The sequence below is a fragment of the Taudactylus pleione genome, unplaced genomic scaffold, assembly GCF_031769625.1.
Source record: "Taudactylus pleione unplaced genomic scaffold, aTauple2 ptg000967l, whole genome shotgun sequence".
NCBI classification, from domain to species: Eukaryota; Metazoa; Chordata; class Amphibia; order Anura; family Myobatrachidae; genus Taudactylus; species Taudactylus pleione.
The window spans coordinates 5,668,596-5,691,746 of NW_028285368.1; the positions used below are offsets into that span (position 1 = coordinate 5,668,596).

A 23,151-nucleotide genomic window follows, 5' to 3' on the forward strand; every position below is an offset into this window, starting at 1 on the left:
AGAGGTCTAAAGTTAATGTTTTTGGGCACCTACAGCCAAACCACACTGGACATGCCCAATCTCGTCTGATCTTTGAAGCTATGCAGAGTTGGGTCTGGTTAGTACTTGGATGGGAAACCACTTGGGAATACCAGGTGCTGTAGGTAATTTTATACTGCCATAATATTCTTTTCTATTACATTTTACATTTAATTTTTTCAACTTATCAATGAATTTACTTGAGTTAAGAAGTAATAGAGGTCTAAAGTTAATGTTTTTGAGCTCCTACAGCCAAACCACACTGGACATGCCCAATCTCGCCTGATCTTGGAAGCTATGCAGTGTTGTGCCTGGTTAGTACTGCGACGGGAGACCACCTGGGAATACCAGGTGCTGTAGGTAATTTTATATAGCCATAACATTCTTTTCAATTACATTTGACATTACATTTTTTCAACTTATCAATGAATTTACTTGAGTTAAGAAGTAAAAGAGGTCTAAAGTTAAGATTTTTGAGAAACTACAGCCAAACCACACTGGACATGGCCAATGTCGTCTGATCTTGGAAGCTATGCAGTGTTGGGCATGGTTAGTACTTGGATGGGAAACGACCTGGGAATACCAGGTGCTGTAGGTAATTTTATACTGCCATAACATTCTTTTCTATTACATTTTACATTTAATTTTTTCAACTTATCAATGAATTTTCTTGAGTAAAGAAGTAATAGAGGTCTAAAGTTAATGTTTTTGAGCACCTACAGCCAAACCACACTGGACATGCCCAATCTCGTCTGATCTTGGAAGTTATGCAGTGTTGGGCCTGGTTAGTACTTGGATGGGAGACCACCTGGGAATACCAGGTGCTGTAGGTAATTTTATACTGCCATAACATTCTTTTCTATTACATTTTACATTTAATTTTTTCAACTTATCAATGAATTTACTTGAGTTAAGAAGTAATAGAGGTCTTAAGTTAAAGTTTTTGAGCACCTACAGCCAAACCACACAGGACATGCCCAATCTCATCTGATCTTGGTAGCTATGCAGTGTTGGGCCTGGTCAGTACTTGGTTGGGAGACCACCAGGGAATACCAGGTGCTGTAGGTACTTTTATACTGCCATAACATTCTTTTCTATTACATTTTACATTTAATTTTTTCAACTTATCAATGAATTTACTTGAGTAAAGAAGTAATAGAGGTCTAAATTTAATGCTTTTGAGCATCTACTGCCAAACCACACTGGACATGCCCAATCTCGTCTGATCTTGGAAGCTATGCAGTGTTGGGCCTGGTTAGTACTTAGATGGGAGACCACCTGGGAATACCAGGAGCTGTAGGTAATTTTATACTGCCATAACATTCTTTTCTATTACATTTTACATTTCATTTTTCAACTTATCATTGAATTTACTTGAGTTAAGAAGTAATAGAGGTCTAAAGTTAATGTTTTTGGGCACCTACAGCCAAACCACACTTGACATGCCCAATCTCGTCTGATCTTGGAAGCTAAGCATTGTTGGGCCTGGTTTGTATTTGGATGGGAGACCACCTGGAAATACCAAGTGCTGTAGGTAATTTTATACAGCCAAAACATTCTTTTCTATTACATTTTACATTTAATTTTTTCAACTTATCAATGAATTTACTTGAGTTAAGAAGTAAAAGAGGTCTAAAGTTAATGTTTTTGGACACTTACAGCCAAACCACACTGGACATGCCCAATCTCGTCTGATCTTGGAAGCTATGCAGTGTTGGGCCTGGTTAGTACTTGGATGGGAAACCACCTGGGAATACCAGGTGCTGTAGGTAATTTTATACTGCCATAACATTCTTTTCTATTACATTTTACATTTAATTTTTTCAATTTATCAATGAATTTACTTGAGTTAAGAAGTAATAGAGGTCTAAAGTTAATGTTTTTGAGCTCCTACAGCCATACCACACTGGACATGCCCAATCTCATCTGATCTTGGAAGCTATGCAGTGTTGGGCCTGGTTAGTACTGGGACGGGAGACCACCTGGGAATACCAGGTGCTGTAGGTAATTTTATATAGCCATAACATTCTTTTCTATTACATTTTACATTACATTTTTTCAACTTATCAATGAATTTACTTGAGTTAAGAAGTTAAAGAGGTCTAAAGTTAAGATTTTTGAGAAACTTCAGCCAAACCACACTGGACATGGCCAATGTCGTCTGATCTTGGAAGCTATGCAGTGTTGGGCCTGGTTAGTACTTGGATGGGAAACCACCTGGGGATACCAGGTGCTATAGGTAATTTTATACTGCCATAACATTCTTTTCTATTACATTTTACATTTAATTGTTTCAACTTATCAATGAATTTACTTGAGTTAAGAAGTAAAAGAGGTCTAAAGTTAATATTTTTGAGCACCTGCAGCCAAACCATACTGGACATGGCCAATGTCATCTGATCTTGGAAGCTATGCAGTGTTGGGCATTTTTAGTACTTGGATGGGAGACCACCTGGGAATACCAGGTGCTGAAGGTACTTTTATACTGCCATAACATTCTTTTCTATTACATTTAATTTTTTCAACTTATCAATGAATTTACTTGAGTTAAGAAGTAATAGAGGTCTAAATTTAATGCTTTTGAGCATCTACAGCCAAACCACAGTGGACATGCCCAATCTCGTCTGGTCTTGGAAGCTATGCAGTGTAGTGCCTGGTTTGTACTTGGATGGGAGACCACCTGGAAATACCAGGTGCTGTAGGTAATTTTATACAGCCAAAACATTCTTTTCTAATACATTTTACATTTAATTTTTTCAACTTATCAATGAATTTACTTGAGTTAAGAAGTAAAAGAGGCCTAAAGTTAATTTTTTTGAGCACCTACAGCCAGACCACACTGGACATGCCCAATCTAGTCTGATCTTGGAAGCTATGCAGTGTTGGGCCTGGTTAGTACTTGGATGGGAGACCACCTGGGAATACCAGGTGCTGTAGGTAATTTTATACTGCCATAACATTCTTTTCTATTACATTTTACATTTAATTTTTTCAACTTATCAATGAATTTACTTGAGTTAAGAAGTAATAGAGGTCTAAAGTTAATGTTTTTGAGCACCTACAGCCAAACCACACTGGACATGCCCAATGTCATCTGATCTTGGAAACTATGCAGTATTGGGCCTGGTTAGTACTTGAATGGGAGACCACCTGGGAATACCAGGAGCTGTAGGTAATTTTATACTGCCATAACATTCTTTTCTATTACATTTCACATTTAATTTTTCAACTTATCATTGAATTTACATGAGTTAAGAAGTAAAAGATGTCTAAAGTTAATGTTTTTGCGCACCTACAGCCAAACCACACTGGACATGCCCAATTTCATCTGATCTTGGAAGTTATGCAGTGTTGGGCCTGGTTATTACTTGGATGGGAGACCACCTGGGAATACCAGGTGCTGTAGGTAATTTTATACTGCCATAACATTCTTTTCAATTACATTTTACATTTCATTTTTTCAACTTATCAATGAATTTACATGAGTTAAGAAGTAATAGATTTCTAAATTTAATGCTTTTGAGCACCTACAGCCAAACCACACTGGACATGCCCAATCTCGTCTGATCTTGGAAGCTATGCAGTGTTGGGCTTGGGTAGTACTTGGTTGGGAGACCGCCTGGGAATACCAGGTGCTGTAGGTATTTTTATGCAGCCATAACATTCTTTTCTATTACATTTTACATTTAATTTTTTCAACTTATCAATGAATTTACTTGAGTTATGAAGTAATAGAGGTCTAAATTTAATGCTTTTGAGCACCTATTGCCAAACCACACTGGACATGCCCAATCTCGTCTGGTCTTGGAAGCTATGCAGTGTTGGGCCTAGTTTGTACTTGGATGGGAAACCACCTGGGAATACCAGGTGCTGTAGGTAATTTTATACTGCCATAACATTCTTTTCTATTACATTTTACATTTCATTTTTCAACTTATCATTGAATTTACATGAGTTAAGAAGTAAAAGAGGTCTAAAGGTTATGTTTTTGAGCACCTACAGCCAAACCACACTGGACATGGCCTATGTCATCTGATCTTGGAAGCTGTGCAGTGTTGGGCATGGTTATTATGTGGATGGGAGTCCACCTGGGAATACCAGGTGCTGTAGGTAATTTTATACAGCCAAAACATTCTTTTCAATTACATTTTACATTTAATTTTTTCAACTTATCAATGAATTTACTTGAGTTAAGAAGTAAAAGAGGTCTAAAGTTAATGTTTTTGGGCACCTACAGCCAAACCACACTGGACATGCCCAATCTCGTCTGATCTTGGAAGCTATGCAGTGTTGGGCCTGGTTAGTACTTGGATGGGAAACCACCTGGGAATACCAGGTGCTGTAGGTAATTTTATACTGCCATAACATTCTTTTCAATTACATTTTACATTTAATTTTTTCAACTTATCAATGAATTTACTTGAGTTAAGATGTAAAAGAGGTCTAAAGTTAATGTTTTTGGGCACCTACAGCCAAACCACACTGGACATGGCCAATGTCATCTGATCTTGGAAGCTATGCAGTGTTGGGCATGATTAGTACTTGGATGGGAGACCACCTGGGAATACCAGGTGCTGTAGGTAATTTTATACTGCCATAACATTCTTTTCTATTACATTTTACATTTAATTTTTTCAACTTATCAATGAATTTACTTGAGTTAAGAAGTAAAAGAGGTCTAAAGTTAATGTTTTTGAGCACCTACAGCCAAACCACACTGGACATGGCCAATGTCATCTGATCTTGGAAGCTGTGCAGTGTTGGGCATGGTTATTATGTGGATGGGAGTCCACCTGGGAATACCAGGTGCTGTAGGTAATTTTATACTGCCATAACATTCTTTTCAATTACATTTTACATTTCATTTTTTCAACTTATCAATGAATTTACATGAGTTAAGAAGTAATAGACGTCTAAATTTAATGCTTTTGAGCACCTACAGCCAAACCACACTGGACATGCGCAATCTCGTCTGATCTTGGAAGCTATGCAGTGTTGGGCTTGGGTAGTACTTGGTTGGGAGACCGCCTGGGAATACCAGGTGCTGTAGGTATTTTTATGCAGCCATAACATTCTTTTCTATTACATTTTACATTTAATTTTTTCAACTTATCAATGAATTTACTTGAGTAAAGAAGTAAAAGAGGTCTAAAGTTAATGTATTTGAGCACCTACAGTCAAACCCCACTGGACATGCCCAATCTCGTCTGATCTTGGAAGCTATGCAGTGTTGGGCCTGGTTAGTACTTGGATGGGAGACCACCTGGGAATACCAGGTGCTGTAGATAATTTTATACTGCCATAACATTCTTTTCAATTATATTTTACATTTCATTTTTTCAACTTATCAATGAATTTACATGAGTTAAGAAGTAATAGACGTCTAAATTTAATGCTTTTGAGCACCTACAGCCAAACCACACTGGACATGCCCAATCTCATCTGATCTTGGAAGCTATGCAGTGTTGGGCTTGGGTAGTACTTGGTTGGGAGACCACCTGGGAAAACCAGGTGCTGTAGGTATTTTTATACAGCCATAACATTCTTTTCTATTACATTTTACATTTATTTTTTTCAACTTATCAATGAATTTACTTGAGTAAAGAAGTAAAAGAGGTCTAAAGTTAATGTATTTGAGCACCTACAGTCAAACCACACTGGACATGCCCAATCTCGTCTGATCTTGGAAGCTATGTAGTGTTGGGCCTGGTTAGTACTTGGATGGGAGACCACCTGGGAATACCAGGTGCTGTAGGTAATTTTATACAGCCATAACCTTCTTTTCTATTACATTTTACATTAAATTTTTTCAACTTATCAATGAATTTACTTGAGTTAAGAAGTAAAAGAGTTCTAAAGTTAATGTTTTTGAGCACCTACAGCCAAACCACACTGGACATGCCCAATCTCGTCTGATCTTGGAAGCTATGCAGTGTTGGGCCAGGTTAGTACTTGGATGGGAGACCACCTGGGAATACCAGGTGCTGTAGGTAATTTTATAAAGCCATAACATTCTTTTCTATTACATTTTACATTTAATTTTTTCAACTTATCAATGAATTTACTTGGGTTAAGAAGTAATAGAGGTCTAAAGTTAATGTTTTTGAGCACCTACAGCCAAACCACACTGGACATGCCCAATCTCGTCTGGTCTTGGAAGCTATGCAGTGTCGGGCCTGGTTTGTACTTGGATGGGAGACCACCTGGAAATACCAGGTGCTGTAGGTAATTTTATACAGCCAAAACATTCTTTTCTATTACATTTTACATTTAATTTTTTCAACTTATCAATGAATTTACTTGAGTTAAGAGGTAAAAGAGGTCTAAAGTTAATGTTTTTGGGAACCTACAGCCAAACCACACTGGACATGCCCAATCTCGTCTGATCTTTGAAGCTATGCAGAGTTGGGTCTGGTTAGTACTTGGATGGGAAACCACCTGGGAATACCAGGTGCTGTAGGTAATTTTATACTTCCATAATATTCTTTTCTATTACATTTTACATTTAATTTTTTCAACTTATCAATGAATTTACTTGAGTTAAGAAGTAATAGAGGTCTAAAGTTAATGTTTTTGAGCTCCTACAGCCAAACCACACTGGACATGCCCAATCTAGCCTGATCTTGGAAGCTATGCAGTGTTGGGCCTGGTTAATACTGCGATGGGAGACCACCTGGGAATACCAGGTGCTGTAGGTAATATTATATAGCAATAACATTCTTTTCTATTACATTTGACATTACATTTTTTCAACTTATCAATGAATTTACTTGAGTTAAGAAGTAAAAGAGGTCTAAAGTTAAGATTTTTGAGAAACTACAGCCAAACCACACTGGACATGGCCAATGTCGTCTGATCTTGGAAGCTATGCAATGTTGGGCCTGGTTAGTACTTGGATGGGAAACCACCTGGGAATACCAGGTGCTGTAGGTAATTTTATACTGCCATAACATTCTTTTCTATTACATTTTACATTTAATTTTTTCAACTTATCAATGAATTTACTTGAGTTAAGAAGTAATAGAGGTCTTAAGTTAAAGTTTTGAGCACCTACAGCCAAACCACACAGGACATGCCCAATCTCATCTGATCTTGGTAGCTATGCAGTGTTGGGCCTGGTCAGTACTTGCATGGGAGACCACCTGGGAAAACCAGGTGCAGTAGGTAATTTTATACTGCTATAACATTCTTTTCTATTACATTTTACATTTAATTTTTTCAACTTATCAATGAATTTACTTGAGTTAAGAAGTAAAAGAGGTCTAAAGTTAATGTTTTTGAGCACCTACAGCCAAACCACACTGGACATGGCCAATGTCGTCTGATCTTGGAAGCTATGCAGTGTTGGGCCTGGTTAGTACTTGGATGGGAAACCACCTGGGAATACCAGGTGCTGTAGGTAATTTTATACTGCCATAACATTCTTTTCTATTACATTTTACATTTAATTTTTTCAACTTATCAATGAATTTACTTGAGTTAAGAAGTAAAAGAGGTCTAAAGTTAATATTTTTGAGCACCTGCAGCCAAACCATACTGGACATGGCCAATGTCATCTGATCTTGGAATCTATGCAGTGTAGGGCCTGGTTAGTACTTGGATGGGAGACCACCTGGGAATACCAGGTGCTGTAGGTAATTTTATACTGCCATAACATTCTTTTCTATTACATTTTACATTTAATTTTTTCAACTTATCAATGAATTTACTTGAGTTAAGAAGTAATAGAGGTCTTAAGTTAAAGTTTTGAGCACCTACAGCCAAACCACACAGGACATGCCCAATCTCGTCTGATCTTGGTAGCTATGCAGTGTTGGGCCTGCTCAGTACTTGCATGGGAGACCACCTGGGAAAACCAGGTGCAGTAGGTAATTTTATACTGCTATAACATTCTTTTCTATTACATTTTACATTTAATTTTTTCAACTTATCAATGAATTTACTTGAGTTAAGAAGTAAAAGAGGTCTAAAGTTAATGTTTTTGAGCACCTACAGCCAAACCACACTGGACATGGCCAATGTCGTCTGATCTTGGAAGCTATGCAGTGTTGGGCCTGGTTAGTACTTGGATGGGAAACCACCTGGGAATACCAGGTGCTGTAGGTAATTTTATACTGCCATAACATTCTTTTCTATTACATTTTACATTTAATTTTTTCAACTTATCAATGAATTTACTTGAGTTAAGAAGTAAAAGAAGTCTAAAGTTAATATTTTTGAGCACCTGCAGCCAAACCATACTGGACATGGCCAATGTCATCTGATCTTGGAAGCTATGCAGTGTTGGGCATGGTTAGTACTTGGATGGGAGACCACCAGGGAATACCAGGTGCTGTAAGTACTTTTATACTGCCATAACATTCTTTTCTATTACATTTTACATTTAATTTTTTCAACTTATCAATGAGTTTACTTGACTAAAGAAGTAATAGAGGTCTAAATTTAATGCTTTAGAGCACCTACTGCGAAACCACACTGGACATGCCCAATCTCGTCTGATCTTGGAAGCTATGCAGTGTTGGGCCTGGTTAGTATTTGGATGGGAGACCACCTCGGAATACCAGGAGCTGTAGGTAATTTTATACTGCCATAACATTCTTTTCTATTACATTTTACATTTAATTTTTTCAACTTGTCAATGAATTTACTTGAGTTAATAAGTAAAAGAGGTCTAAAGTTAATATTTTTGAGCACCTACAAACAAACCATACAGGACATGGCCAATGTCATCTTATCTTGGAAGCTATGCAGTGTTGGGCATGGTTAGTACATGGATGGGAGACATCCTGGGAATACCAGGTGCTGTAGGTACTTTTATACTGCCATAACATTCTTTTCTATTACATTTTACATTTCATTTTTTCAACTTATCAATGAATTTACTTGAGTTAAGAAGTAATAGAGGTCTAAAGTTAAGTATCTTGAGCACCTACAGCCAAACCATACTGGACATGCCCAATCTCGTCTGATCTTGGAAGCTAAGCATTGTTGGGCCTGGTTAGTACTTGGATGGGAGACCACCTGGGAATACCAGGTGCTGTAGGTAATTTTATACAGCCAAAACATTCTTTTCTATTACATTTTACATTACATTTTTTCAACTTATCAATGAATTTACTTGAGTTAAGAAGTAAAAGATGTCTAAAGTTAATGTTTTTGAGCACCTACAGCCAAACCACACTGGACATGCCCAATCTAGTCTGATCTTGGAAGCTATGCAGTGTTGGGCCTGGTTAGTACTTGGATGGGAGACCACCTGGGAATACCAGGTGCTGTAGGTAATTTTATACTGCCATAACATTCTTTTCTATTACATTTTACATTTAATTTTTTCAACTTATCAATGAATTTACTTGAGTTAAGAAGTAATAGAGGTCTAAAGTTAATGTTTTTGAGCACCTACAGCCAAACCACACTGGACATGCCCAATCTTGTCTGGTCTTGGAAGCTATGCAGTGTTGGGCCTGGTTTGTACTTGGATGGGGGACCACCTGGAAATACCAGGTGCTGTAGGTAATTTTATACAGCCAAAACATTCTTTTCTATTACATTTTACATTTAATTTTTTCAACTTATCAATGAATTTACTTGAGTTAAGAAGTAAAAGAGGTCTAAAGTTAATGTTTTTGGTCACCTACATCCAAACCACACTGGACATGCCCAATCTCGTCTGATCTTGGAAGCTATGCAGTGTTGGGCCTGGTTAGTACTTGGATGGGAAACCACCTGGGAATACCAGGTGCTGTAGGTAATTTTATACTGCCATAACATTCTTTTCTATTACATTTTACATTTAATTTTTTCAACTTATCAATGAATTTACTTGAGTTAAGAAGTAATAGAGGTCTAAAGTTAATGTTTTTGAGCTCCTACAGCCAAACCACACTGGACATGCCCAATCTCGTCTGATCTTGGAAGCTATGCAGTGTTGGGCCTGGTTAATACTGGGACGGGAGACCACCTGGGAATACCAGGTGCTGTAGGTAATTTTATATAGCCATAACATTCTTTTCTATTACATTTTACATTACATTTTTTCAACTTATCAATGAATTTACTTGAGTTAAGAAGTAAAAGAGGTCTAAATTTAATGCTTTTGAGCATCTACAGCCAAACCACACTGGACATGAACAATCTCGTCTGGTCTTGGAAGCTAAGCAGTGTTGGGGCTGGTTTCTACTTGGATGGGAGACCACCTGGGAATACCAGGAGCTGTAGGTAATTTTATACTGCCATAACATTCTTTTCTATTACATTTTACATTTCATTTTTCAACTTATCATTGAATTTACATGAGTTAAGAAGAAAAAGAGGTCTAAAGTTAATGTTTTTGCGCACCTACAGCCAAACCACACTGGACATGCCCAATCTCGTCTGATCTTGGAAGTTATGCAGTGTTGGGCCTGGTTAGTACTTGGATGGGAGACCACCTGGGAATACCAGGAGCTGTAGGTAATTTTATACTGCCATAACATTCTTTTCTATTACATTTTACATTTCATTTTTCAACTTATCATTGAATTTACATGAGTTAAGATGTAAAAGAGGTCTAAAGTTAATGTTTTTGCGCACCTACAGCCAAACCACACTGGACATGCCCAATCTTGTCTGATCTTGGAAGTTATGCTGTGTTGGTCCTGGTTAGTACTTGGATGGGAGACCACCTGGGAATAACAGGTGCTGTAGGTAATTTTATACTGCCATAACATTCTTTTCTATTACATTTTACATTTAATTTTTTCAACTTATCAATGAATTTACTTGAGTTAAGAAGTAAAAGAGGTCTAAAGTTAAGATTTTTGAGCACCTACTGCCAAACCACACTGGACATGCCCAATCTTGTCTGATCTTGGAAGCAATGCAGTGTTGGGCTTGGGTAGTACTTGGTTGGGAGACCGCCTGGGAATACCAGGTGCTGTAGGTATTTTTATGCAGCCATAAGATTCTTTTCTATTACATTTTACATTTAATTTTTTCAACTTATCAATGAATTTACTTGAGTAAAGAAGTAAAAGAGGTCTAAAGTTAATGTATTTGAGCACCTACAGTCAAACCCCACTGGACATGCCCAATCTCGTCTGATCTTGGAAGCTATGCAGTGTTGGGCCTGGTTAGTACTTGGATGGGAGACCACCTGGGAATACCAGGTGCTGTAGGTAATTTTATACTGCCATAACATTCTTTTCAATTACATTTTACATTTCATTTTTTCAACTTATCAATGAATTTACATGAGTTAAGAAGTAATAGACGTCTAAATTTAATGCTTTTGAGCACCTACAGCCAAACCACACTGGACATGCCCAATCTCATCTGATCTTGGAAGCTATGCAGTGTTGGGCTTGGGTAGTACTTGGTTGGGAGACCGCCTGGGAATACCAGGTGCTGTAGGTATTTTTATGCAGCCATAACATTCTTTTCTATTACATTTTACATTTAATTTTTTCAACTTATCAATGAATTTACTTGAGTAAAGAAGTAAAAGAGGTCTAACGTAATGTATTTGAGCACCTACAGTCAAACCACACTGGACATGCCCAATCTCGTCTGATCTTGGAAGCTATGCAGTGTTGGGCCTGGTTAGTACTTGGATGGGAGACCACCTGGGAATACCAGGTGCTATAGGTAATTTTATACAGCCATAACCTTCTTTTCTATTACATTTTACATTAAATTTTTTCAACTTATCAATGAATTTACTTGAGTTAAGAAGTAAAAGAGTTCTAAAGTTAATGTTTTTGAGCACCTACAGCCAAACCACACTGGACATGCCCAATCTCGTCTGATCTTGGAAGCTATGCAGTGTTGGGCCAGGTTAGTACTTGGATGGGAGACCACCTGGGAATACCAGGTGCTGTAGGTAATTTTATAAAGCCATAACATTCTTTTCTATTACATTTTACATTTAAATTTTTCAACTTATCAATGAATTTACTTGGGTTAAGAAGTAATAGAGGTCTAAAGTTAATGTTTTTGAGCACCTACAGCCAAACCACACAGGACATGCCCAATCTCGTCTGGTCTTGGAAGCTATGCAGTGTCGGGCCTGGTTTGTACTTGGATGGGAGACCACCTGGAAATACCAGGTGCTGTAGGTAATTTTATACAGCCAAAACATTCTTTTCTATTACATTTTACATTTAATTTTTTCAACTTATCAATGAATTTACTTGAGTTAAGAGGTAAAAGAGGTCTAAAGTTAATGTTTTTGGGCACCTACAGCCAAACCACACTGGACATGCCCAATCTCGTCTGATCTTTGAAGCTATGCAAAGTTGGGTCTGGTTAGTACTTGGATGGGAAACCACCTGGGAATACCAGGTGCTGTAGGTAATTTTATACTTCCATAATATTCTTTTCTATTACATTTTACATTTAATTTTTTCAACTTATCAATGAATTTACTTGAGTTAAGAAGTAATAGAGGTCTAAAGTTAATGTTTTTGAGCTCCTACAGCCAAACCACACTGGACATGCCCAATCTAGCCTTATCTTGGAAGCTATGCAGTGTTGGGCCTGGTTAGTACTGCGATGGGAGACCACCTGGGAATACCAGGTGCTGTAGGTAATATTATATAGCAATAACATTCTTTTCTATTACATTTGACATTACATTTTTTCAACTTATCAATGAATTTACTTGAGTTAAGAAGTAAAAGAGGTCTAAAGTTAAGATTTTTGAGAAACTACAGCCAAACCACACTGGACATGGCCAATGTCGTCTGATCTTGGAAGCTATGCAGTGTTGGGCCTGGTTAGTACTTGGATGGGAAACCACCTGGGAATACCAGGTGCTATAGGTAATTTTATACTGCCATAACATTCTTTTCTATTACATTTTACATTTAATTTTTTCAACTTATCAATGAATTTACTTGAGTTAAGAAGTAAAAGAGGTCTAAAGTTAACGTTTTTGAGCACCTACAGCCAAACCACACTGGACATGGCCAATGTCGTCTGATCTTGGAAGCTATGCAGTGTTGGGCCTGGTTAGTACTTGGATGGGAAACCACCTGGGAATACCAGGTGCTGTAGGTAATTTTATACTGCCATAACATTCTTTTCTATTACATTTTACATTTAATTTTTTCAACTTATCAATGAATTTACTTGAGTTAAGAAGTAAAAGAGGTCTAAAGTTAATATTTTTGACCACCTGCAGCCAAACCATACTGGACATGGCCAATGTCATCTGATCTTGGAAGCTATGCAGTGTTGGGCATGGTTAGTACTTGGATGGGAGACCACCAGGGAATACCAGGTGCTGTAAGTACTTTTATACTGCCATAACATTCTTTTCTATTACATTTTACATTTAATTTTTTCAACTTATCAATGAATTTACTTGAGTAAAGAAGTAATAGAGGTCTAAATTTAATGCTTTAGAGCACCTACTGCGAAACCACACTGGACATGCCCAATCTCGTCTGATCTTGGAAGCTATGCAGTGTTGGGCCTGGTTAGTACTTGGATGGGAGACCACCTCGGAATACCAGGAGCTGTAGGTAATTTTATACTGCCATAACATTCTTTTCTATTACATTTTACATTTAATTTTTTCAACTTGTCAATGAATTTACTTGAGTTAATAAGTAAAAGAGGTCTAAAGTTAATATTTTTGAGCACCTACAAACAAACCATACAGGACATGGCCAATGTCATCTTATCTTGGAAGCTATGCAGTGTTGGGCATGGTTAGTACGTGGATGGGAGACATCCTGGGAATACCAGGTGCTGTAGGTACTTTTATACTGCCATAACATTCTTTTCTATTACATTTTACATTTAATTTTTTCAACTTATCAATGAATTTACTTGAGTTAAGAAGTAATAGAGGTCTAAAGTTAAGTATTTTGAGCACCTACAGCCAAACCATACTGGACATGCCCAATCTCGTCTGATCTTGGAAGCTAAGCATTGTTGGGCCTGGTTAGTACTTGGATGGGAGACCACCTGGGAATACCAGGTGCTGTAGGTAATTTTATACAGCCAAAACATTCTTTTCTATTACATTTTACATTACATTTTTTCAACTTATCAATGAATTTACTTGAGTTAAGAAGTAAAAGATGTGTAAAGTTAATGTTTTTGAGCACCTACAGCCAAACCACACTGGACATGCCCAATCTAGTCTGATCTTGGAAGCTATGCAGTGTTGGGCCTGGTTAGTACTTGGATGGGAGACCACCTGGAAATACCAGGTGCTGTAGGTAATTTTATACTGCCATAACATTCTTTTCTATTACATTTTACATTTAATTTTTTCAACTTATCAATGAATTTACTTGAGTTAAGAAGTAATAGAGGTCTAAAGTTAATGTTTTTGAGCACCTACAGCCAAACCACACTGGACATGCCCAATCTTGTCTGGTCTTGGAAGCTATGCAGTGTTGGGCCTGGTTTGTACTTGGATGGGAGACCACCTGGAAATACCAGGTGCTGTAGGTAATTTTATACAGCCAAAACATTCTTTTCTATTACATTTTACATTTAATTTTTTCAACTTATCAATGAATTTACTTGAGTTAAGAAGTAAAAGAGGTCTAAAGTTAATGTTTTTGGTCACCTACATCCAAACCACACTGGACATGCCCAATCTCGTCTGATCTTGGAAGCTATGCAGTGTTGGGCCTGGTTAGTACTTGGATGGGAAACCACCTGGGAATACCAGGTGCTGTAGGTAATTTTATACTGCCATAACATTCTTTTCTATTACATTTTACATTTAATTTTTTCAACTTATCAATGAATTTACTTGAGTTAAGAAGTAATAGAGGTCTAAAGTTAATGTTTTTGAGCTCCTACAGCCAAACCACACTGGACATGCCCAATCTCGTCTGATCTTGGAAGCTATGCAGTGTTGGGCCTGGTTAATACTGGGACGGGAGACCACCTGGGAATACCAGGTGCTGTAGGTAATTTTATATAGCCATAACATTCTTTTCTATTACATTTTACATTACATTTTTTCAACTTATCAATGAATTTACTTGAGTTAAGAAGTAAAAGAGGTCTAAATTTAATGCTTTTGAGCATCTACAGCCAAACCACACTGGACATGAACAATCTCGTCTGGTCTTGGAAGCTATGCAGTGTTGGGCCTGGTTTCTACTTGGATGGGAGACCACCTGGGAATACCAGGAGCTGTAGGTAATTTTATACTGCCATAACATTCTTTTCTATTACATTTTACATTTCATTTTTCAACTTATCATTGAATTTACATGAGTTAAGAAGAAAAAGAGGTCTAAAGTTAATGTTTTTGCGCACCTACAGCCAAACCACACTGGACATGCCCAATCTCGTCTGATCTTGGAAGTTATGCAGTGTTGGGCCTGGTTAGTACTTGGATGGGAGACCACCTGGGAATACCAGGAGCTGTAGGTAATTTTATACTGCCATAACATTCTTTTCTATTACATTTTACATTTCATTTTTCAACTTATCATTGAATTTACATGAGTTAAGATGTAAAAGAGGTCTAAAGTTAATGTTTTTGCACACCTACAGCCAAACCACACTGGACATGCCCAATCTTGTCTGATCTTGGAAGTTATGCAGTGTTGGTCCTGGTTAGTACTTGGATGGGAGACCACCTGGGAATACCAGGTGCTGTAGGTAATTTTATACTGCCATAACATTCTTTTCTATTACATTTTACATTTCATTTTTCAACTTATCATTGAATTTACATGAGTTAAGATGTAAAAGAGGTCTAAAGTTAATGCTTTTGAGCACCTACAGCCAAACCACACTGGACATGCCCAATCTCATCTGATCTTGGAAGCTATGCAGTGTTGGGCTTGGGTAGTACTTGGTTGGGAGACCGCCTGGGAATACCAGGTGCTGTAGGTATTTTTATGCAGCCATAACATTCTTTTCTATTACATTTTACATTTAATTTTTTCAACTTATAAATGAATTTACTTGAGTAAAGAAGTAAAAGAGGTATAAAGTTAATGTATTTGAGCACCTACAGTCAAACCACACTGGACATGCCCAATCTCGTCTGATCTTGGAAGCTATGCAGTGTTAGGCCTGGTTAGTACTTGGATGGGAGACCACCTGGGAATACCAGGTGCTGTAGGTAATTTTATACAGCCATAACCTTCTTTTCTATTACATTTTACATTAAATTTTTTCAACTTATCAATGAATTTACTTGAGTTAAGAAGTAAAAGAGTTCTAAAGTTAATGTTTTTGAGCACCTACAGCCAAACCACACTGGACATGCCCAATCTCGTCTGGTCTTGAAAGCTATGCAGTGTCGGGCCTGGTTTGTACTTGGATGGGAGACCACCTGGAAATACCAGGTGCTGTAGGTAATTTTATACAGCCAAAACATTCTTTTCTATTACATTTTACATTTAATTTTTTCAACTTATCAATGAATTTACTTGAGTTAAGAGGTAAAAGAGGTCTAAAGTTAATGTGTTTGGGCACCTACAGCCAAACCACACTGGACATGCCCAATCTCGTCTGATCTTTGAAGCTATACAGAGTTGGGTCTGGTTAGTACTTGGATGGGAAACCACCTGGGAATACCAGGTGCTGTAGGTAATTTTATACTTCCATAATATTCTTTTCTATTACATTTTACATTTAATTTTTTCAACTTATCAATGAATTTACTTGAGTTAAGAAGTAATAGAGGTCTAAAGTTAATGTTTTTGAGCTCCTACAGCCAAACCACACTGGACATGCCCAATCTAGCTTGATCTTGGAAGCTATGCAGTGTTGGGCCTGGTTAGTACTGCGACGGGAGACCACCTGGGAATACCAGGTGCTGTAGGTAATATTATATAGCAATAACATTCTTTTCTATTACATTTGACATTACATTTTTTCAACTTATCAATGAATTTACTTGAGTTAAGAAGTAAAAGAGGTCTAAAGTTAAGATTTTTGAGAAACTACAGCCAAACCACACTGGACATGGCCAATGTCGTCTGATCTTGGAAGCTATGCAGTGTTGGGCCTGGTTAGTACTTGGATGGGAAACCACCTGGGAATACCAGGTGCTGTAGGTAATTTTATACTGCCATAACATTCTTTTCTATTACATTTTACATTTAATTTTTTCAACTTATCAATGAATTTACTTGAGTTAAGAAGTAAAAGAGGTCTAAAGTTAATATTTTTGAGCACCTGCAGCCAAACCATGGCCAATGTCATCTGATCTTGGAAGCTATGCAGTGTTGGGCCTGGTCAGTACTTGCATGGGAGACCACCTGGGAAAACCAGGTGCAGTAGGTAATTTTATACTGCTATAATATTCTTTTCTATTACATTTTACATTTAATTTTTTCAACTTATCAATGAATTTACTTGAGTTAAGAAGTAAAAGAGGTCTAAAGTTAATGTTTTTGAGCACCTACAGCCAAACCACACTGGACATGGCCAATGTCGTCTGATCTTGGAAGCTATGCAGTGTTGGGCCTGGTTAGTACTTGGATGGGAAACCACCTGGGAATACCAGGTGCTGTAGGTAATTTTATACTGCCATAACATTCTTTTCTATTACATTTTACATTTAATTTTTTCAACTTATCAATGAATTTACTTGAGTTAAGAAGTAATAGAGGTCTAAAGTTAATGTTTTTGAGCACCTACAGCCAAACCACACTGGACATGCCCAATCTTGTCTGGTCTTGGAAGCTATGCAGTGTTGGGCCTGGTTTGTACTTGGATGAGAGACCACCTGGAAATACCAGGTGCTGTAGGTAATTTTATACAGCCAAAACATTCTTTTCTATTACATTTTACATTTAATTTTTTCAACTTATCAATGAATTTACTTGAGTTAAGAAGTAAAAGAGGTCTAAAGTTAATGTTTTTGGTCACCTACATCCAAACCACACTGGACATGCCCAATCTCGTCTGATCTTGGAAGCTATGCAGTGTTGGGCCTGGTTAGTACTTGGATGGGAAACCACCTGGGAATACCAGGTGCTGTAGGTAATTTTATACTGCCATAACATTCTTTTCTATTACATTTTACATTTAATTTTTTCAACTTATCAATGAATTTACTTGAGTTAAGAAGTAATAGAGGTCTAAAGTTAATGTTTTTGAGCTCCTACAGCCAAACCACACTGGACATGCCCAATCTCGTCTGATCTTGGAAGCTATGCAGTGTTGGGCCTGTTTAATACTGGGACGGGAGACCACCTGGGAATACCAGGTGCTGTAGGTAATTTTATATAGCCATAACATTCTTTTCTATTACATTTTACATTACATTTTTTCAACTTATCAATGAATTTACTTGAGTTAAGAAGTAAAAGAGGTCTAAATTTAATGCTTTTGAGCATCTACAGCCAAACCACACTGGACATGAACAATCTCGTCTGGTCTTGGAAACTATGCAGTGTTGGGCCTGGTTTCTACTTGGATGGGAGACCACCTGGGAATACCAGGAGCTGTAGGTAATTTTATACTGCCATAACATTCTTTTCTATTACATTTTACATTTCATTTTTCAACTTATCATTGAATTTACATGAGTTAAGAAGAAAAAGAGGTCTAAAGTTAATGTTTTTGCACACCTACAGCCAAACCACACTGGACATGCCCAATCTCGTCTGATCTTGGAAGTTATGCAGTGTTGGGCCTGGTTAGTACTTGGATGGGAGACCACCTGGGAATACCAGGAGCTGTAGGTAATTTTATACTGCCATAACATTCTTTTCTATTACATTTTACATTTCATTTTTCAACTTATCATTGAATTTACATGAGTTAAGATGTAAAAGAGGTCTAAAGTTAATGTTTTTGCACACCTACAGCCAAACCACACTGGACATGCCCAATCTTGTCTGATCTTGGAAGTTATGCAGTGTTGGTCCTGGTTAGTACTTGGATGGGAGACCACCTGGGAATACCAGGTGCTGTAGGTAATTTTATACTGCCATTACATTCTTTTCTATTACATTTTACATTTAATTTTTTCAACTTATCAATGTATTTACTTGAGTTAAGAAGTAAAAGAGGTCTAAAGTTAATGTTTTTGGACACCTACAGCCAAGCCACACTGGACATGCCCAATCTCGTCTGATCTTGGAAGCTATGCAGTGTTTGGCCTGGTTAGTACTTGGATGGGAAACCACCTGGGAATACCAGGTGCTGTAGGTAATTTTATACTGCCATAACATTCTTTTCTATTACATTTTACATTTAATTTTTTCAACTTATCAATGAATTTACTTGAGTTAAGAAGTAATAGAGGTCTAAAGTTAATGTTTTTGAGCTCCTACAGCCATACCACACTGGACATGCCCAATCTCGTCTGATCTTGTAAGCTATGCAGTGTTGGGCCTGGTTAATACTGGGACGGGAGACCACCTGGTAATACCAGGTGCTGTAGGTAATTTTATATAGCCATAACATTCTTTTCTATTACATTTTACATTTAATTTTTTCAACTTATCAATGAATTTACTTGAGTTAAGAAGTAAAAGAGGTCTAAAGTTAATGTTTTTGAGCACCTACAGCCAAACAACACTGGACATGCCCAATCTCGTCTGATCTTGGAAGCTATGCAGTGTTGGGCTTGGGTAGTACTTGGTTGGGAGACCGCCTGGGAATACCAGGTGCTGTAGGTATTTTTATGCAGCCATAACATTCTTTTCTATTACATTTTACATTTAATTTTTTCAACTTATCAATGAATTTACTTGAGTAAAGAAGTAAAAGAGGTCTAAAGTTAATGTATTTGAGCACCTACAGTCAAACCCCACTGGACATGCCCAATCTCGTCTGATCTTGGAAGCTATGCAGTGTTGGGCCTGGTTAGTACTTGGATGGGAGACCACCTGGGAATACCAGGTGCTGTAGGTAATTTTATACTGCCATAACATTCTTTTCAATTACATTTTACATTTCATTTTTTCAACTTATCAATGAATTTACATGAGTTAAGAAGTAATAGATGTCTAAATTTAATGCTTTTGAGCACCTACAGCCAAACCACACTGGACATGCCCAATCTCATCTGATCTTGGAAGCTATGCAGTGTTGGGCTTGGGTAGTACTTGGTTGGGAGACCGCCTGGGAATACCAGGTGCTGTAGGTATTTTTATGCAGCCATAACATTCTTTTCTATTACATTTTACATTTAATTTTTTCAACTTATAAATGAATATACTTGAGTAAAGAAGTAAAAGAGGTATAAAGTTAATGTATTTGAGCACCTACAGTCAAACCACACTGGACATGCCCAATCTCGTCTGATCTTGGAAGCTATGCAGTGTTAGGCCTGGTTAGTACTTGGATGGGAGACCACCTGGGAATACCAGGTGCTGTAGGTAATTTTATACAGCCATAACCTTCTTTTCTATTACATTTTACATTAAATTTTTTCAACTTATCAATGAATTTACTTGAGTTAAGAAGTAAAAGAGTTCTAAAGTTAATGTTTTTGAGCACCTACAGCCAAACCACACTGGACATGCCCAATCTCGTCTGATCTTGGAAGCTATGCAGTGTTGGGCCAGGTTAGTACTTGGATGGGAGACCACCTGGGAATACCAGGTGCTGTAGGTAATTTTATAAAGCCATAACATTCTTTTCTATTACATTTTACATTTAATTATTTCAACTTATCAATGAATTTACTTGGGTTAAGAAGTAATAGAGGTCTAAAGTTAATGTTTTTGAGCACCTACAGCCAAACCACACTGGACATGCCCAATCTCGTCTGGTCTTGAAAGCTATGCAGTGTCGGGCCTGGTTTGTACTTGGATGGGAGACCACCTGGGAATACCAGGTGCTGTAAGTACTTTTATACTGCCATAACATTCTTTTCTATTACATTTTACATTTAATTTTTTCAACTTATCAATGAATTTACTTGAGTAAAGAAGTAATAGAGGTCTAAATTTAATGCTTTAGAGCACCTACTGCGAAACCACACTGGACATGCCCAATCTCGTCTGATCTTGGAAGCTATGCAGTGTTGGGCCTGGTTAGTACTTGGATGGGAGACCACCTCGGAATACCAGGAGCTGTAGGTAATTTTATACTGCCATAACATTCTTTTCTATTACATTTTACATTTAATTTTTTCAACTTGTCAATGAATTTACTTGAGTTAATAAGTAAAAGAGGTCTAAAGTTAAGTATTTTGAGCACCTACAGCCAAACCATACTAGATATGCCCAATCTCGTCTGATCTTGGAAGCTAAGCATTGTTGGGCCTGGTTAGTACTTGGATGGGAGACCACCTGGGAATACCAGGTGCTGTAGGTAATTTTATACAGCCAAAACATTCTTTTCTATTACATTTTACATTACATTTTTTCAACTTATAAATGAATTTACTTGAGTTAAGAAGTAAAAGATGTCTAAAGTTAATGTTTTTGAGCACCTACAGCCAAACCACACTGGACATGCCCAATCTAGTCTGATCTTGGAAGCTATGCAGTGTTGGGCCTGGTTAGTACTTGGATGGGAGACCACCTGGGAATACCAGGTGCTGTAGGTAATTTTATACTGCCATAACATTCTTTTCTATTACATTTTACATTTAATTTTTTCAACTTATCAATGAATTTACTTGAGTTAAGAAGTAATAGAGGTCTAAAGTTAATGTTTTTGAGCACCTACAGCCAAACCACACTGGACATGCCCAATCTTGTCTGGTCTTGGAAGCTATGCAGTGTTGGGCCTGGTTTGTACTTGGATGGGAGACCACCTGGAAATACCAGGTGCTGTAGGTAATTTTATACAGCCAAAACATTCTTTTCTATTACATTTTACATTTAATTTTTTCAACTTATCAATGAATTTACTTGAGTTAAGAAGTAATAGAGGTCTAAAGTTAATGTTTTTGAGCTCCTACAGCCAAACCACACTGGACATGCCCAATCTCGTCTGATCTTGGAAGCTATGCAGTGTTGGGCCTGGTTAATACTGGTACGGGAGACCACCTGGGAATACCAGGTGCTGTAGGTAATTTTATATAGCCATAACATTCTTTTCTATTACATTTTACATTACATTTTTTCAACTTATCAATGAATTTACTTGAGTTAAGAAGTAAAAGAGGTCTAAATTTAATGCTTTTGAGCATCTACAGCCAAACCACACTGGACATGAACAATCTCGTCTGGTCTTGGAAGCTATGCAGTGTTGGGCCTGGTTTCTACTTGGATGGGAGACCACCTGGGAATACCAGGAGCTGTAGGTAATTTTATACTGCCATAACATTCTTTTCTATTACATTTTACATTTCATTTTTCAACTTATCATTGAATTTACATGAGTTAAGAAGAAAAAGAGGTCTAAAGTTAATGTTTTTGCGCACCTACAGCCAAACCACACTGGACATGCCCAATCTCGTCTGATCTTGGAAGTTATGCAGTGTTGGGCCTGGTTAGTACTTGGATGGGAGACCACCTGGGAATACCAGGAGCTGTAGGTAATTTTATACTGCCATAACATTCTTTTCTATTACATTTTACATTTCATTTTTCAACTTATCATTGAATTTACATGAGTTAAGATGTAAAAGAGGTCTAAAGTTAATGTTTTTGCGCACCTACAGCCAAACCACACTGGACATGCCCAATCTTGTCTGATCTTGGAAGTTATGCAGTGTTGGTCCTGGTTAGTACTTGGATGGGAGACCACCTGGGAATACCAGGTGCTGTAGGTAATTTTATACTGCCATAACATTCTTTTCTATTACATTTTACATTTAATTTTTTCAACTTATCAATGTATTTACTTGAGTTAAGAAGTAAAAGAGGTCTAAAGTTAATGTTTTTGGACACCTTCAGCCAAGCCACACTGGACATGCCCAATCTCGTCTGATCTTGGAAGCTATGCAGTGTTTGGCCTGGTTAGTACTTGGATGGGAAACCACCTGGGAATACCAGGTGCTGTAGGTAATTTTATACTGCCATAACATTCTTTTCTATTACATTTTACATTTAATTTTTTCAACTTATCAATGAATTTACTTGAGTTAAGAAGTAATAGAGGTCTAAAGTTAATGTTTTTGAGCTCCTACAGCCATACCACACTGGACATGCCCAATCTCGTCTGATCTTGTAAGCTATGCAGTGTTGGGCCTGGTTAGTACTGGGACGGGAGACCACCTGGTAATACCAGGTGCTGTAGGTAATTTTA

At 37.4% G+C, this 23,151-nt stretch overlaps 13 non-coding genes and 76 pseudogenes across 13 annotated transcripts; all 89 read left to right on the forward strand.

Moving 5' to 3' along the window:
* The first annotated feature begins 27 nt into the window (after positions 1-27).
* Positions 28-146, forward strand: LOC148455878 (5S ribosomal RNA; annotated as a pseudogene).
* A 116-nt stretch (positions 147-262) lies between these two features.
* Positions 263-381, forward strand: LOC148455879 (5S ribosomal RNA; annotated as a pseudogene).
* Positions 382-732: 351 nt separating this feature from the next.
* Positions 733-851, forward strand: LOC148455880 (5S ribosomal RNA). Its single transcript, XR_015873750.1, has one exon. It is a non-coding gene; the product is annotated as a 5S ribosomal RNA (ribosomal RNA).
* Positions 852-967: 116 nt separating this feature from the next.
* LOC148455881 (5S ribosomal RNA) lies at positions 968-1,086 on the forward strand (annotated as a pseudogene).
* Positions 1,087-1,202: 116 nt separating this feature from the next.
* LOC148455882 (5S ribosomal RNA) lies at positions 1,203-1,321 on the forward strand (annotated as a pseudogene).
* A 115-nt stretch (positions 1,322-1,436) lies between these two features.
* LOC148455883 (5S ribosomal RNA) lies at positions 1,437-1,555 on the forward strand (annotated as a pseudogene).
* Positions 1,556-1,671: 116 nt separating this feature from the next.
* Positions 1,672-1,790, forward strand: LOC148455884 (5S ribosomal RNA; annotated as a pseudogene).
* A 116-nt stretch (positions 1,791-1,906) lies between these two features.
* LOC148455885 (5S ribosomal RNA) lies at positions 1,907-2,025 on the forward strand. The gene has a single exon (XR_015873441.1). It is a non-coding gene; the product is annotated as a 5S ribosomal RNA (ribosomal RNA).
* A 579-nt stretch (positions 2,026-2,604) lies between these two features.
* Positions 2,605-2,723, forward strand: LOC148455886 (5S ribosomal RNA; annotated as a pseudogene).
* A 116-nt stretch (positions 2,724-2,839) lies between these two features.
* On the forward strand, positions 2,840-2,958 carry LOC148455887 (5S ribosomal RNA; annotated as a pseudogene).
* A 116-nt stretch (positions 2,959-3,074) lies between these two features.
* LOC148455888 (5S ribosomal RNA) lies at positions 3,075-3,193 on the forward strand (annotated as a pseudogene).
* A 115-nt stretch (positions 3,194-3,308) lies between these two features.
* On the forward strand, positions 3,309-3,427 carry LOC148455889 (5S ribosomal RNA; annotated as a pseudogene).
* A 116-nt stretch (positions 3,428-3,543) lies between these two features.
* On the forward strand, positions 3,544-3,662 carry LOC148455890 (5S ribosomal RNA; annotated as a pseudogene).
* A 116-nt stretch (positions 3,663-3,778) lies between these two features.
* Positions 3,779-3,897, forward strand: LOC148455891 (5S ribosomal RNA; annotated as a pseudogene).
* Positions 3,898-4,247: 350 nt separating this feature from the next.
* On the forward strand, positions 4,248-4,366 carry LOC148455892 (5S ribosomal RNA). The gene has a single exon (XR_015873837.1). It is a non-coding gene; the product is annotated as a 5S ribosomal RNA (ribosomal RNA).
* A 116-nt stretch (positions 4,367-4,482) lies between these two features.
* On the forward strand, positions 4,483-4,601 carry LOC148455893 (5S ribosomal RNA; annotated as a pseudogene).
* Positions 4,602-4,952: 351 nt separating this feature from the next.
* Positions 4,953-5,071, forward strand: LOC148455894 (5S ribosomal RNA; annotated as a pseudogene).
* A 116-nt stretch (positions 5,072-5,187) lies between these two features.
* On the forward strand, positions 5,188-5,306 carry LOC148455895 (5S ribosomal RNA; annotated as a pseudogene).
* A 116-nt stretch (positions 5,307-5,422) lies between these two features.
* LOC148455896 (5S ribosomal RNA) lies at positions 5,423-5,541 on the forward strand. The gene has a single exon (XR_015874031.1). It is a non-coding gene; the product is annotated as a 5S ribosomal RNA (ribosomal RNA).
* A 116-nt stretch (positions 5,542-5,657) lies between these two features.
* Positions 5,658-5,776, forward strand: LOC148455897 (5S ribosomal RNA; annotated as a pseudogene).
* A 116-nt stretch (positions 5,777-5,892) lies between these two features.
* Positions 5,893-6,011, forward strand: LOC148455898 (5S ribosomal RNA). The gene has a single exon (XR_015874562.1). It is a non-coding gene; the product is annotated as a 5S ribosomal RNA (ribosomal RNA).
* A 116-nt stretch (positions 6,012-6,127) lies between these two features.
* LOC148455899 (5S ribosomal RNA) lies at positions 6,128-6,246 on the forward strand (annotated as a pseudogene).
* Positions 6,247-6,362: 116 nt separating this feature from the next.
* Positions 6,363-6,481, forward strand: LOC148455900 (5S ribosomal RNA; annotated as a pseudogene).
* Positions 6,482-6,597: 116 nt separating this feature from the next.
* On the forward strand, positions 6,598-6,716 carry LOC148455901 (5S ribosomal RNA; annotated as a pseudogene).
* Positions 6,717-6,832: 116 nt separating this feature from the next.
* On the forward strand, positions 6,833-6,951 carry LOC148455902 (5S ribosomal RNA; annotated as a pseudogene).
* Positions 6,952-7,066: 115 nt separating this feature from the next.
* LOC148455903 (5S ribosomal RNA) lies at positions 7,067-7,185 on the forward strand (annotated as a pseudogene).
* Positions 7,186-7,301: 116 nt separating this feature from the next.
* LOC148455904 (5S ribosomal RNA) lies at positions 7,302-7,420 on the forward strand (annotated as a pseudogene).
* Positions 7,421-7,536: 116 nt separating this feature from the next.
* On the forward strand, positions 7,537-7,655 carry LOC148455905 (5S ribosomal RNA; annotated as a pseudogene).
* Positions 7,656-7,770: 115 nt separating this feature from the next.
* Positions 7,771-7,889, forward strand: LOC148455906 (5S ribosomal RNA; annotated as a pseudogene).
* Positions 7,890-8,005: 116 nt separating this feature from the next.
* Positions 8,006-8,124, forward strand: LOC148455907 (5S ribosomal RNA; annotated as a pseudogene).
* A 351-nt stretch (positions 8,125-8,475) lies between these two features.
* LOC148455908 (5S ribosomal RNA) lies at positions 8,476-8,594 on the forward strand (annotated as a pseudogene).
* A 351-nt stretch (positions 8,595-8,945) lies between these two features.
* Positions 8,946-9,064, forward strand: LOC148455909 (5S ribosomal RNA). The gene has a single exon (XR_015873558.1). It is a non-coding gene; the product is annotated as a 5S ribosomal RNA (ribosomal RNA).
* A 116-nt stretch (positions 9,065-9,180) lies between these two features.
* LOC148455910 (5S ribosomal RNA) lies at positions 9,181-9,299 on the forward strand (annotated as a pseudogene).
* A 116-nt stretch (positions 9,300-9,415) lies between these two features.
* Positions 9,416-9,534, forward strand: LOC148455911 (5S ribosomal RNA; annotated as a pseudogene).
* A 116-nt stretch (positions 9,535-9,650) lies between these two features.
* On the forward strand, positions 9,651-9,769 carry LOC148455912 (5S ribosomal RNA; annotated as a pseudogene).
* A 116-nt stretch (positions 9,770-9,885) lies between these two features.
* LOC148455913 (5S ribosomal RNA) lies at positions 9,886-10,004 on the forward strand (annotated as a pseudogene).
* A 116-nt stretch (positions 10,005-10,120) lies between these two features.
* Positions 10,121-10,239, forward strand: LOC148455914 (5S ribosomal RNA; annotated as a pseudogene).
* A 115-nt stretch (positions 10,240-10,354) lies between these two features.
* Positions 10,355-10,473, forward strand: LOC148455915 (5S ribosomal RNA). The gene has a single exon (XR_015873596.1). It is a non-coding gene; the product is annotated as a 5S ribosomal RNA (ribosomal RNA).
* Positions 10,474-10,588: 115 nt separating this feature from the next.
* LOC148455916 (5S ribosomal RNA) lies at positions 10,589-10,707 on the forward strand (annotated as a pseudogene).
* A 116-nt stretch (positions 10,708-10,823) lies between these two features.
* On the forward strand, positions 10,824-10,942 carry LOC148455917 (5S ribosomal RNA; annotated as a pseudogene).
* A 116-nt stretch (positions 10,943-11,058) lies between these two features.
* LOC148455918 (5S ribosomal RNA) lies at positions 11,059-11,177 on the forward strand (annotated as a pseudogene).
* A 116-nt stretch (positions 11,178-11,293) lies between these two features.
* On the forward strand, positions 11,294-11,412 carry LOC148455919 (5S ribosomal RNA; annotated as a pseudogene).
* Positions 11,413-11,527: 115 nt separating this feature from the next.
* On the forward strand, positions 11,528-11,646 carry LOC148455920 (5S ribosomal RNA; annotated as a pseudogene).
* Positions 11,647-11,762: 116 nt separating this feature from the next.
* Positions 11,763-11,881, forward strand: LOC148455921 (5S ribosomal RNA). The gene has a single exon (XR_015874564.1). It is a non-coding gene; the product is annotated as a 5S ribosomal RNA (ribosomal RNA).
* Positions 11,882-11,997: 116 nt separating this feature from the next.
* On the forward strand, positions 11,998-12,116 carry LOC148455922 (5S ribosomal RNA; annotated as a pseudogene).
* Positions 12,117-12,232: 116 nt separating this feature from the next.
* Positions 12,233-12,351, forward strand: LOC148455923 (5S ribosomal RNA; annotated as a pseudogene).
* A 116-nt stretch (positions 12,352-12,467) lies between these two features.
* On the forward strand, positions 12,468-12,586 carry LOC148455924 (5S ribosomal RNA; annotated as a pseudogene).
* Positions 12,587-12,702: 116 nt separating this feature from the next.
* Positions 12,703-12,821, forward strand: LOC148455925 (5S ribosomal RNA; annotated as a pseudogene).
* Positions 12,822-12,937: 116 nt separating this feature from the next.
* On the forward strand, positions 12,938-13,056 carry LOC148455926 (5S ribosomal RNA; annotated as a pseudogene).
* Positions 13,057-13,407: 351 nt separating this feature from the next.
* On the forward strand, positions 13,408-13,526 carry LOC148455927 (5S ribosomal RNA; annotated as a pseudogene).
* Positions 13,527-13,877: 351 nt separating this feature from the next.
* On the forward strand, positions 13,878-13,996 carry LOC148455928 (5S ribosomal RNA). Its single transcript, XR_015873559.1, has one exon. It is a non-coding gene; the product is annotated as a 5S ribosomal RNA (ribosomal RNA).
* A 116-nt stretch (positions 13,997-14,112) lies between these two features.
* Positions 14,113-14,231, forward strand: LOC148455929 (5S ribosomal RNA; annotated as a pseudogene).
* A 116-nt stretch (positions 14,232-14,347) lies between these two features.
* On the forward strand, positions 14,348-14,466 carry LOC148455930 (5S ribosomal RNA; annotated as a pseudogene).
* A 116-nt stretch (positions 14,467-14,582) lies between these two features.
* Positions 14,583-14,701, forward strand: LOC148455931 (5S ribosomal RNA; annotated as a pseudogene).
* A 116-nt stretch (positions 14,702-14,817) lies between these two features.
* LOC148455932 (5S ribosomal RNA) lies at positions 14,818-14,936 on the forward strand (annotated as a pseudogene).
* Positions 14,937-15,052: 116 nt separating this feature from the next.
* LOC148455933 (5S ribosomal RNA) lies at positions 15,053-15,171 on the forward strand (annotated as a pseudogene).
* A 115-nt stretch (positions 15,172-15,286) lies between these two features.
* LOC148455934 (5S ribosomal RNA) lies at positions 15,287-15,405 on the forward strand. Its single transcript, XR_015873598.1, has one exon. It is a non-coding gene; the product is annotated as a 5S ribosomal RNA (ribosomal RNA).
* Positions 15,406-15,520: 115 nt separating this feature from the next.
* LOC148455935 (5S ribosomal RNA) lies at positions 15,521-15,639 on the forward strand (annotated as a pseudogene).
* A 115-nt stretch (positions 15,640-15,754) lies between these two features.
* Positions 15,755-15,873, forward strand: LOC148455936 (5S ribosomal RNA; annotated as a pseudogene).
* A 116-nt stretch (positions 15,874-15,989) lies between these two features.
* On the forward strand, positions 15,990-16,108 carry LOC148455937 (5S ribosomal RNA; annotated as a pseudogene).
* Positions 16,109-16,224: 116 nt separating this feature from the next.
* On the forward strand, positions 16,225-16,343 carry LOC148455938 (5S ribosomal RNA; annotated as a pseudogene).
* Positions 16,344-16,459: 116 nt separating this feature from the next.
* LOC148455939 (5S ribosomal RNA) lies at positions 16,460-16,578 on the forward strand (annotated as a pseudogene).
* A 116-nt stretch (positions 16,579-16,694) lies between these two features.
* LOC148455940 (5S ribosomal RNA) lies at positions 16,695-16,813 on the forward strand (annotated as a pseudogene).
* Positions 16,814-16,929: 116 nt separating this feature from the next.
* On the forward strand, positions 16,930-17,048 carry LOC148455941 (5S ribosomal RNA; annotated as a pseudogene).
* Positions 17,049-17,390: 342 nt separating this feature from the next.
* On the forward strand, positions 17,391-17,509 carry LOC148455942 (5S ribosomal RNA; annotated as a pseudogene).
* A 116-nt stretch (positions 17,510-17,625) lies between these two features.
* Positions 17,626-17,744, forward strand: LOC148455943 (5S ribosomal RNA; annotated as a pseudogene).
* A 116-nt stretch (positions 17,745-17,860) lies between these two features.
* Positions 17,861-17,979, forward strand: LOC148455944 (5S ribosomal RNA; annotated as a pseudogene).
* A 116-nt stretch (positions 17,980-18,095) lies between these two features.
* On the forward strand, positions 18,096-18,214 carry LOC148455945 (5S ribosomal RNA; annotated as a pseudogene).
* A 116-nt stretch (positions 18,215-18,330) lies between these two features.
* Positions 18,331-18,449, forward strand: LOC148455946 (5S ribosomal RNA; annotated as a pseudogene).
* Positions 18,450-18,564: 115 nt separating this feature from the next.
* Positions 18,565-18,683, forward strand: LOC148455947 (5S ribosomal RNA). Its single transcript, XR_015873599.1, has one exon. It is a non-coding gene; the product is annotated as a 5S ribosomal RNA (ribosomal RNA).
* A 115-nt stretch (positions 18,684-18,798) lies between these two features.
* LOC148455948 (5S ribosomal RNA) lies at positions 18,799-18,917 on the forward strand (annotated as a pseudogene).
* A 116-nt stretch (positions 18,918-19,033) lies between these two features.
* On the forward strand, positions 19,034-19,152 carry LOC148455949 (5S ribosomal RNA; annotated as a pseudogene).
* Positions 19,153-19,268: 116 nt separating this feature from the next.
* Positions 19,269-19,387, forward strand: LOC148455950 (5S ribosomal RNA; annotated as a pseudogene).
* A 116-nt stretch (positions 19,388-19,503) lies between these two features.
* LOC148455951 (5S ribosomal RNA) lies at positions 19,504-19,622 on the forward strand (annotated as a pseudogene).
* Positions 19,623-19,738: 116 nt separating this feature from the next.
* On the forward strand, positions 19,739-19,857 carry LOC148455952 (5S ribosomal RNA; annotated as a pseudogene).
* A 116-nt stretch (positions 19,858-19,973) lies between these two features.
* LOC148455953 (5S ribosomal RNA) lies at positions 19,974-20,092 on the forward strand (annotated as a pseudogene).
* Positions 20,093-20,208: 116 nt separating this feature from the next.
* LOC148455954 (5S ribosomal RNA) lies at positions 20,209-20,327 on the forward strand (annotated as a pseudogene).
* Positions 20,328-20,443: 116 nt separating this feature from the next.
* Positions 20,444-20,562, forward strand: LOC148455955 (5S ribosomal RNA). The gene has a single exon (XR_015874565.1). It is a non-coding gene; the product is annotated as a 5S ribosomal RNA (ribosomal RNA).
* Positions 20,563-20,678: 116 nt separating this feature from the next.
* On the forward strand, positions 20,679-20,797 carry LOC148455956 (5S ribosomal RNA; annotated as a pseudogene).
* Positions 20,798-20,913: 116 nt separating this feature from the next.
* On the forward strand, positions 20,914-21,032 carry LOC148455957 (5S ribosomal RNA; annotated as a pseudogene).
* A 116-nt stretch (positions 21,033-21,148) lies between these two features.
* Positions 21,149-21,267, forward strand: LOC148455958 (5S ribosomal RNA; annotated as a pseudogene).
* A 116-nt stretch (positions 21,268-21,383) lies between these two features.
* On the forward strand, positions 21,384-21,502 carry LOC148455959 (5S ribosomal RNA; annotated as a pseudogene).
* Positions 21,503-21,618: 116 nt separating this feature from the next.
* On the forward strand, positions 21,619-21,737 carry LOC148455960 (5S ribosomal RNA; annotated as a pseudogene).
* A 116-nt stretch (positions 21,738-21,853) lies between these two features.
* Positions 21,854-21,972, forward strand: LOC148455961 (5S ribosomal RNA; annotated as a pseudogene).
* A 116-nt stretch (positions 21,973-22,088) lies between these two features.
* On the forward strand, positions 22,089-22,207 carry LOC148455962 (5S ribosomal RNA; annotated as a pseudogene).
* Positions 22,208-22,322: 115 nt separating this feature from the next.
* LOC148455963 (5S ribosomal RNA) lies at positions 22,323-22,441 on the forward strand. Its single transcript, XR_015873600.1, has one exon. It is a non-coding gene; the product is annotated as a 5S ribosomal RNA (ribosomal RNA).
* Positions 22,442-22,556: 115 nt separating this feature from the next.
* Positions 22,557-22,675, forward strand: LOC148455964 (5S ribosomal RNA; annotated as a pseudogene).
* Positions 22,676-22,791: 116 nt separating this feature from the next.
* LOC148455965 (5S ribosomal RNA) lies at positions 22,792-22,910 on the forward strand (annotated as a pseudogene).
* Positions 22,911-23,026: 116 nt separating this feature from the next.
* Positions 23,027-23,145, forward strand: LOC148455966 (5S ribosomal RNA; annotated as a pseudogene).
* Positions 23,146-23,151: the final 6 nt, after the last annotated feature.